Source organism: Lampetra planeri, chromosome 18 (genome assembly GCF_965212315.1).
Source record: "Lampetra planeri chromosome 18, kcLamPlan1.2.h2, whole genome shotgun sequence".
NCBI lineage: Eukaryota > Metazoa > Chordata > Hyperoartia > Petromyzontiformes > Petromyzontidae > Lampetra > Lampetra planeri.
The window spans coordinates 6,990,433-7,000,101 of NC_136124.1; positions in this window are offsets into that span (position 1 = coordinate 6,990,433).

Genomic DNA, 9,669 nt, shown 5'->3' on the forward strand with positions numbered 1-9,669 from the left:
CCCTGTCCTAAAAAATAGCAATCACCCTCTTGGGGTCTTCCCTATTCCTAAGGTTCCCTCTACGCTCGCGACCCCAGTAATTCCGAGATCCCCTCGATATCCCTCAACCCTCGGGTCCCCACTGTGCTCGCATCCCCTCCTCCTCGTCCTTGAGTGCTGCACAAGCGCTTCCAAAGTTTGGGCGCGGCCCTATAAGAGGAGGGGGGGGGGGGCAATAGGTGGGGGGGGGGGGCACCGAGGGGAGGGGCTCGGTTCCCTCTCCCCCTTGCCCCACACCCCCCCCCATCCCCGCGTGGGATGGAATCGTGTTCACGGTAACGCATTCCACCACGCGCGCTAGTCCAGCATTTATCACCGTCATCATCATGACATTCATCATCATCGTATTATCATCATCGCCTTCATCATCATCACCGTCATCACAATCCTCACCAGCAGCAGCATCATCATCATCATCGTATTATCATCATCGCCTTCATCATCATCACCGTCATCACAATTCTCACCAGCAGCATCATCATCATCATCGTATTATCATCTTCGCCTTCATCATCATCACCGTCATCACAATCCTCACCAGCAGCAGCATCATCATCATCGTCGTGTTTTTATTGCTGCGCTCGTTTACTCAGGAAAATCCTCACCCGAGTCTCATGGCCCCCTTTTTTGAGGAAGGTCCTGGCCAAGTTTTCACAGCAGCAGGAGGAGGAGGGGGGGCGATGATTGCCAGATTCTAATTGAGTCTCATTTTGCGGTGTCTTTTTTAAATATGTGGCTCGTTTGTACCTTGACGCCGGCACACGATGGCCTATTCTTGCGAATCACATCACGGGAGTTAGATCGAGTAACATATAAATGTGTCGTCAAACCCGCCACAACCCGACACAGCCAATCAGTAAGGTTTGTCGCGTAAGAAAAACGTGCCAATTGGTTGCTACTACAGCACACGGCGTGTGTGTTGGAGAGTAAACCCACAACATTAACAACAACAACAACAACAACAAAAACCCCTTTATTATGGATAACATTGGTCGCCAAAGCCTACGGGATCCTTAACGTCCACTGTGCAGTAGACGGCGCGTATTTGTATGGATAATAATACACGCGCCGCATTAATCGGGGCGGCCGCTGGGTTCGAGCCGTGGAACTTCTGCAACAAGCAATGAATGCGCTACCGCTGGGCTGATTCGCCGTGATCCGCTGGGGCAGCGTTGTGCCCAGAGTCGCCAGAATCGTCGTCACCGTAATCACCACCATCACCACCACCATCGCCACCATCACCACCATCATCATCACATCCACCATCACCACCATCACCACCACCATCGCCACCATCACCACCATCACCACCACCATCGCCACCATCACCACCACCATCACCACCACCATCACCAACATCATCATCACATCCACCATCATCATTTTCAAAGTGAGCGTGGTCTGCATGAGCGAAGCAGCAGGTCTCGTGCAGGTGTGATTAGGTGAGCAGCGCCTCACCTCACCCCTCACCTCGCTTGACCTCTCAGCCGACCCCCTCACCTGACATCTACTGGACATCTGAGAAAAGAGAGCTTTATAGCTCATCGGATTCCTCCGGTATAATTCAATATTCTGATTCTAATATCTCTCTTGACCTCTCACCTAACCCCTCACCTGACCTCTCACCTAACTGACACCTCGCTTCACCTGACTCCACCTCTCACGTAACATGACATCTCACCTGATCCGTCACCACACACACTCACTCCTAATCCCTCACCTGACGTCTGAACTCACCTGACCCCTCACCTCACTCTCCTCACCGCACGCCTTACCGCTCGTTGTTTGTTATGAGTCGGTGCGAGGAGGCGGGGGGGTGGTGGAGATGTGAGGGGAGGGGGCAGTGGAGGGGTGAAGGGGGAGGGATTAGTGGGGGGTGTGAGAGGGGAGGGGGGGCACCACGGGGGGTCGCAATGGTGAGGTCAGCGATGCGCGCGCCAAGTGCGCGTGAGTGATGTAACACCACGTGCTCCCGGAATAGCGCGTGCGTCAGCTCGGAGGAGCGGGGGGGCGAGACGTGATACCCGGGGGGGGGGTGAGGCGGTGGATGTGAGAGGGGTGACCCCCCCCCTCCATTGATACCTGCACCAGTCCTCGTGTCTACCCGTGTCCCCCCCCCCTGTCTCCTTACGTCCCCGTGCCCTAATGCCCCCCCCCACCCCCCCACCGTGTCTCAGTATCTCCAAGTGTCCCCGTGTCTCCCCGTGTCCCTCTTACACTGCCCCCCCCCCCCTTCCCGCCACCTTGTCTACCCGTGTCCGCCGCCGTGTCTCCGTCCCCCATGTCTCCCCGTGTCACTTCCTCCTTCCACTTGCCATGCCCCCCCCCCCGCCCCTTGTCCGCACCGTGTCTCCCTCACCTCCCCGCGTCTCCCAGTGGTGTCCCTCTTCCATCCACGTGCCCCCCCCCCCTTGCCCCCATCGTGTCTCCACGCGCCGTGCCTGCACACCCCCGGCTTGCTTTCCCCTTTGGGGGGGGCTCCTCGGGCAATGAAATCGGCACAAGCGTGGCGCGTGTTGTCGCTGTACGGGCGGAGAAATGCCAACGGTGTCCGACCCCCGGATTCACTTACAAGGAGGGGGCGGGGGTTGCGTGACGCGGAGGGTTTGCAAAGGGGACAGGGAGGGGGTTGGGTGGGGGGGCTGCCCCCCCTGCGAGTGAGAAGCGCTGTCGGTTAGCGAGCAACGGCGCACCACGCTCATTTGTGGCTGAGTCGACCTTGAAGGAGGCCCAAAAGGACTGGTTCAGACAATAGTCACAGTGGTGTGGCCGTGATCGGGAATCGAACTCGGTTGGCTGCGGGTTCGTAGCGCAGCACGCCAACCACTGCGCCACACACACAAATAGGCACTCGTGCACACGCGTATCACGCATACCCACGTAGGCGCACACACACACACTCACCACTAAACACACGCACACACAAACTCGGGCACTCCTACAAAGACAAAGACCCCCCCGTACAGCCTCAACAGACTGTCGGGGCAAGTGCACTCCTATACACAGCCTCGCATACACGCACCCATTAATTCACACACACGCACAGGCACGCCTACACGCATAGGCAATCAGACAACAAAGGAAATTCGCCAATAAGTAACGATGACTTCACCACGGGGCTTGTGCCAGGCTAGGTTCATGTGATATGTGGAAGGTTCGCTGGCAGGAGGTTCCGGCAGTAGACCCAGGTGATATAGGTTCACTGACTGAGATGACTGTCAGATGCCCCACGCATACACCCTACATCGATGTACATACATAGACAAAGATCACCCGTTTCGCCTTACCAGGCTGTTGGGGAAAGCGGTGTTAACGAACAGCCATGGAGAGCCGTACGCCACACGCACACGCACGCACACGCACGCACACGCGCACACACAAACCACGAGACGTAAATGTATCATCACATGATATTTCATCTTGTCTCCGAGACGCGTTACTTTATCGGTTCGCAGCTGTTTATGGCCTGCCACGGTCTCCGTGGCCAATACACGTCACATTAATAACGCCAATTATTTACTCAGCAATAATTAAAGTGAGTGGGAAATAAACTCAATCATCTGGTTTGGTATCCCTACATAAAGTTTAAGTGTGTATATGTTTTCAGTCTGTCGACCTATTAAATCTTCCCAGCGACAACCATTTACGCCGCGCAAAACTCTGGGTTGGGTTCGCCCCTTTTAGGGCTCATCATCAGCATGGGGCGCCACGGTGGCTAAGAGATGTTAATTACCTCGCCTGGTATACAGGAGGGTCGTGGGTTCGATCCCGACCCTGACGACTCCAGCTGTATGTTTGGAGTTTGTGTGTCTCTCTCATCACCTTCACGGTGGCTAGGATATGTTAACTACCTCGCCTGGTATACAGGAGGGTCGTGGGTTCGATCCCGACCCTGACGTCGCCTGCTGTATGTTTGGAGTTTGTGTGTCTCTCTCATCACCATCACGGTGGCTAGGATATGTTAACTACCTCGCCTGGTATACAGGAGGGCCGTGGGTTCGAACCCGACCCTGACGTCGCCGACTGTATAGCTGCAGTTTGCGTGTCTGTCTCAGCACCATCACGGTGGCGAGGAGATGTTAACTACCTCGCCTAGTATACAGCAGGTCCTCAGTTCGATCCCGACCCTGACTATGCCTGCTGTATATTTGGAGTTTGCGTGTTCTCCCCGTGGTCGCGTGGATGTTTCTCCGGCTCGTCCGGTTTTTCCCCTCCACATTTAGAAGCAACGTGCGTTTAGAGTATTTGGCTTACGATACATTTCCACACGATGATAAGCCACTTCGTTGGTTCTATCATTCTTGACCAGGTCGCTTCTGAAAAAAGAGCCACGCAGCTAAGTGGGCCTCATAAGCCGCGCTTAATGAACACAGCAGCTTCACCTGACGCTAAGTGCCCTCTCGAATCATCATCAGGCGGCACACTCATGCGTTGCTACACTTCGAGCTGCCGATACGAGTTCCATTCACGGTATTATTAAGCCTCACTGAGTCTCAGAACTCTTTTCCAGGAGGGTGCTGCCATGGTTTTGTGTCAGGAAGGGGGCGATGCTGCTGCTGCTGCGTGTGATCGCAAACGAGTGATTTGCGGGCCATTTTTCAGCATTGGGACGTTTTACCTCTGGGTGGAAACCGGAAACCCCGGGAGGAAACCCACGCAGAAGGGTGGGAGAATGAACAAACCGCGCAGAAAAAGGCGCCCGAGTCAGGAGTCAAACCGGGGTGGTTCTTGCTGTGAGCCACGAGTGGTGTAGTCACTGCGCTGCTACCCTGCTGCCCACAATCTCTCCTGATCTCTCTCCGCCTACTGTGCGGCTATTGTTGTTATCAGATCCCATCGTGCCAAGTCTCTGTCCAGTTTGTCTTCCCATCGGGGTCTATGTATGTATGTATGTTGAGCCACTTTCGCACCGTACGTAGCCAATGGAATCTTCTGATCTCACGTCTTCCCATCCAGTCCTGTTTTCTTATTAGCTCCTGTGCCTTCCCATCTGGTCATATGTCTTCCCGTACGAGATGTATTACCGCTGTCCCGGGTGAATAATTGGTGCGTTCTTGTAATTTATGGTCAACGTGACCCGAGCTGATTAAGCAGGTGCTGACCGATAAAGTAACACCTCTTAGGAAGGCGTTGAAATGTTGTGCGATGGTGTATGTACGCCGCGTGACGTGTGTGCGTGTGTGCCAGGGCTGCTGATTGGACTTGCCGGTGACGGGTACCAGTGATGTCAAGATCGGCATCTGTGGCGGAGGTTCGTAAAGGACGCTTCTGGGCAGCTTCAAGCAGTCGCCCTCCAGCAACAGCGGAGGGCAGAAGAGCGACGCTCCCAGCAAGGAGCAGCTAAACACAGCGAGTTGGCACCGTGGGGAGCACAGCTGATGGATCTGCCATACATCTCAGTCAGTCAACCCATGGCACCGGGGTTTGTCCCGTGACCTCCTGTCAGCGAGCCTTCGACACTGCACGTGGCCTCAAAGTGCACCGAGCCTGGCACAAGTGCTGTGGTAACGTCACCGCCACTTGGTGGCGAACGGCGGCTGTTGTGTATGCCGGTGTGTGTGGAGAGCGGTGGTGCAGCGGTTAGCGCGCTGCGCAATGAACCCGGCGACCCGAGTTCGACTCCCGCTCACGGCCAACACCAATGACGATTATCTGAACTGGTCTCGGGCCTCCCCTAGGTCGACTCAGCCTCAAATTAGTACCTGGTGCGGTGTGTCAACATTGCCACTAGAGAGACAAAGGCGGTCGGGCGTGGTGCTGGCCACTCACCCCCGGCCTTCATAGGTTCTCGCTAACAGCACTTGCCCCTACAGTCTGTTAAGGCTATACGGGGGATTTTTGTCTTTGTGCGCGTCGGTAGCGTAGTAGTTAGCTGTTAGTGCATCGCGATACGCAAACTCCTGCTTACCCGAGTTCCATTCCCACTTACAGCTAACCCAATACATCTCTTCTGAATAAACAACATTTAACTCCAGCAGCAACGCGGTATTGATATTTAACTCGCGAATCCGCGTGATATTTCTAGTAATTTGGAAATCGTGGAGATGTTTATTTTTTACCAACGATTTCTGGGATCGACCAGGCCACCTCAGGCCACCTCTAGTCGCCTTGAGTCGGCCTGTCCCAAGATGGCGTTGGTATCCAGGGCCTCTCACCTGGGTTCGATAATAAGCTTTGTCTTCAATCTTGATTTTATACCTTCGCGACTTTACCGAAAGAACCAAAGAGTAAGCTTTGTCTTGTATCGTCCACGTGCCGTTGTCCCGTTAACACTCGCTGGAGTTATTGTCCAGGAAAGCCACACCAGGTCGTATGACTCTTTTTTTCAGGAGGGTTTTGCACTTGTTTTTTTTATTCGTAAGAAGTGCACAGCCAATTAATGACGAGTCGCGTTCATTTCACACGTGGGAGAAATCCAGAGCACCCGACGAAACCCCCACGCGCGCGAGGTAGACAACATCCTATCCCCGTACAGATGGAAACAGGTGGCGATTAGTCCACTTTGCTGCAATGTCTTCACCTGGCGAGCCAGGGTACGGGCACCTCCTCGACACCCACGAGAAGGCGGTTTTACAACAACATCTGCGTGTGATCCACCAACCCTCGCCTCCGGTGCCGGATTACAGGCCGCGTTCCAAGCCACCACCGCCCTGAATTACCACTGCTGCCTCTGCACATTCCGCTCCTCGAATGACACGGCCCAGCGGTCGGGCGCTCGGTGCTTGTTGCAGATATTCGCGGTTCAAGTCCCCGGCCGCCCTGCTTAATACCGCGGGTGTATTAACCAGAAAATATGCGCCGTCTGCTTCACCAGTTTGGACAATAAAGATCCCGTGTGACGTTATTCGAAAATGAGTAGGCGATGTATGTAGCGGATGTCGCGGTTCAGATTTTTCGGATTATGTATATATAAAATAGATATTACTCTCACATTGCTCGCTTGGAATAAGCACACAGCAACATCCGCCCCTACTGGCAGACCCACTTACAGGCCGGTGCTGTGTTCATCTTGTGGCGCAAAGGGAGAGCTGCCGACAAGGGGGTCCCCTAGGCTAAAACAACTGCGCTCGGTCATGTTTCATGACGCTACAGGCGCAATATAAGTGCAAGTTGTATTCGTATCTACTATTACCGTATGATATAATGTACTTAAGAATCTGAGTCTGCGGTGCTGAACTACAACGCTCGCTGCTTGCGCCAAGCAGGGCCTCAAAGGATTTGGAAGTTTGAATGTCAGTTTGTAGTTTTAAGTTCACAGTTTTCCCTGCGTTTTAATAGTTGCCTCAATTACCGCTAGTTTAGGTGAGTGCATGTTTGAAGGTACAAGTGTTTACTTTGAAGAAAAACAAATGTAGTTGGGCAAGACACGTCGCCGGTAGCGATGAGGCTCAATGGTCGAGACTGCTGCCGGAATGGCAGCCAAAAGATGGGATTCGATCAAAAGGACGACCACCACCACCGAGATGGAGCGATATTCAATGAATGACCCGTTTGCAGATGCTCGATGGATGTTTGGCGTCGCGTGACCGTGAGAGATGGCGAGGGCTTTCGGGAGGCATTAGTCCAATCCACGATATTAAATATTTCGATTGTACTGCGGTCTGCACGAACAACGAGAGGCTCAATTAACGGGCTGGCTTGCCAGCTTGTATTTGTATTATTATTATTGTGGTCGTGCCTCCATAAAAAACCCGCTGTCTCAACACGTGCGCCCGCTGACAGCCAGACTTAGCCTCATCAACAAAACCCACACCGTGCATCCATCAAGTGCGGGGTGACACGGGGCAACGGTGGCAGGCGGCTGGATAGGGCCGGTGGCAGTGAGGGTGAAGACTGGCTGCGGAGAGGGGAGTGGAGACATGGCCGAGTTTGTGAAGATGCAGGAAGCCCGTGTGGTTGGTGAGGGTAGACAGAGGCTGTGGTGGTGAAGGTGGTGAGGGCTGTGGGTGGTGAGCCTGAAGAGAATGGTGGGTGATGAGGGCAGTCATGGTAAGGGTGGTGGTGGTGAGGGTAGTGAGATGCTGTTGAGCTGAGAGCATCGGTGGTGAGGTTTGGTGGGTGTAGAGGGCGGTGTTGGTGAAGGTGGTGAGTGTGAGTGGTGAGGGTAAATGCGAGTGACACGAGGTGAGGGTGATAGTGGCGTGGGAGGGTCGATGAGAATGTGGTGTGGATGATAGTGGAGATGGTGGTAGTGGTTATGGCGATAGTGGTTGATAATCTCGGTATGATGATGATGACAGTCATACTTGTGATGGGAAGGATAATGACCATGAATATTGTGGTGGTGGTGGTGATGGTGATGATAGTGATTATGATAATGTTGGTAAGTATGATGATGGCGATAGTGGTGGTGCATATGATGAGTATGATTATGACGGTGGTGGCGATGATAATAATGGTTTAACACGTAGGCTTTCACGACCAATATTCCTCAGGGATGCAGACCTTCCCAAAGGGGTCCAGAATCTCCGACTGGGGTCTGACAACGGTCCCACAGGGGGCTCCAGACCCTGCAGCAGAGAGTCCAGGCCCTCCCATAAAGTTCCCACCGTGGTTCAAACCCTTCCAAAGCGACCCCCACAGAGGTCCAAATCCTTCCACCAGGGTCCGGACCGTTCTCGACTCCCGCCCACCCCCGCCAGCCGCGGGTGACCTTAATCCGAGCCCCCGGGGTCCTCACACCCCGCGATGCCCCTATAAGGACCCCCTCGTTCCCTGCTGGGCCCCCTGGAGTGGGGAGAGAGGGGGCTTCAGCGTCATCCTGGCGCGCGCGCGTGATGGAGCAGCGAGTCAGCACCCTGACACCTCACACCATCACGGCCATCACCACCACCATCAGCATAGTCAGGGCTTATAGGTTAGATCGCGTAAGTATACATGTGTCGTAACCTTCCACCACCCGACACAGCCAGTGATGTTTGTCACATACACACAAGACGCGCCCTATTAGTTACGACTTTAGCTCACCAGTGTGCTGGAGAGTAAATCCACAACGTTTATAATTTGAGTCCACGGCGTTTCGCCGGTAATTACATCCAGCATCATCGGGCGCGTTTTGTTAACGTGACAAACCTTACTGGCTGTGTCGGGTGGTGAAGGGCTACGACACATACGCGATCTAACCCAAACACCTTTATTAGTTGGACCCCAGTGGGACCCATGTGGGAGAGCCCCGTTGGGAGGATCTGGACCCCTTTGGGACCCCGCTTGGAGGGCCTGGATTCCTGTTGGAGGACCCCGGTTTGAAGGTCTGGACCCCGATGGGAGGACCCCTTTGGGAAGATCTGGACCCCGTGGGAGGGTCTCAACTCCATGGGAGGACCCCGGTTGGAGGGTCTGGACCCCTTTGGGAGCATCTGGACCCCGATGGGAGGACCCCTTTTGGAGGATCTGGACCCCGTGGGAAGACCCCGGTGGGAGTGTCTGGACCCCGTGGGAGGTCTCAACTCCATGGGAGGACCCCGGTGGGTGGATCTGGACCCCTTTGGGACCACCCCGGTTGGAGGGTCTGGATACCCTGTGGGAGGACCCCGGTGGGAGGATCTGGACCCCTTTGGGAGGACCCCGGTGGGAGGAACTTGACCCCGATGGGAGGGTCTGGATCTCTGTGGGAGGATCCCGGTGGGAGGG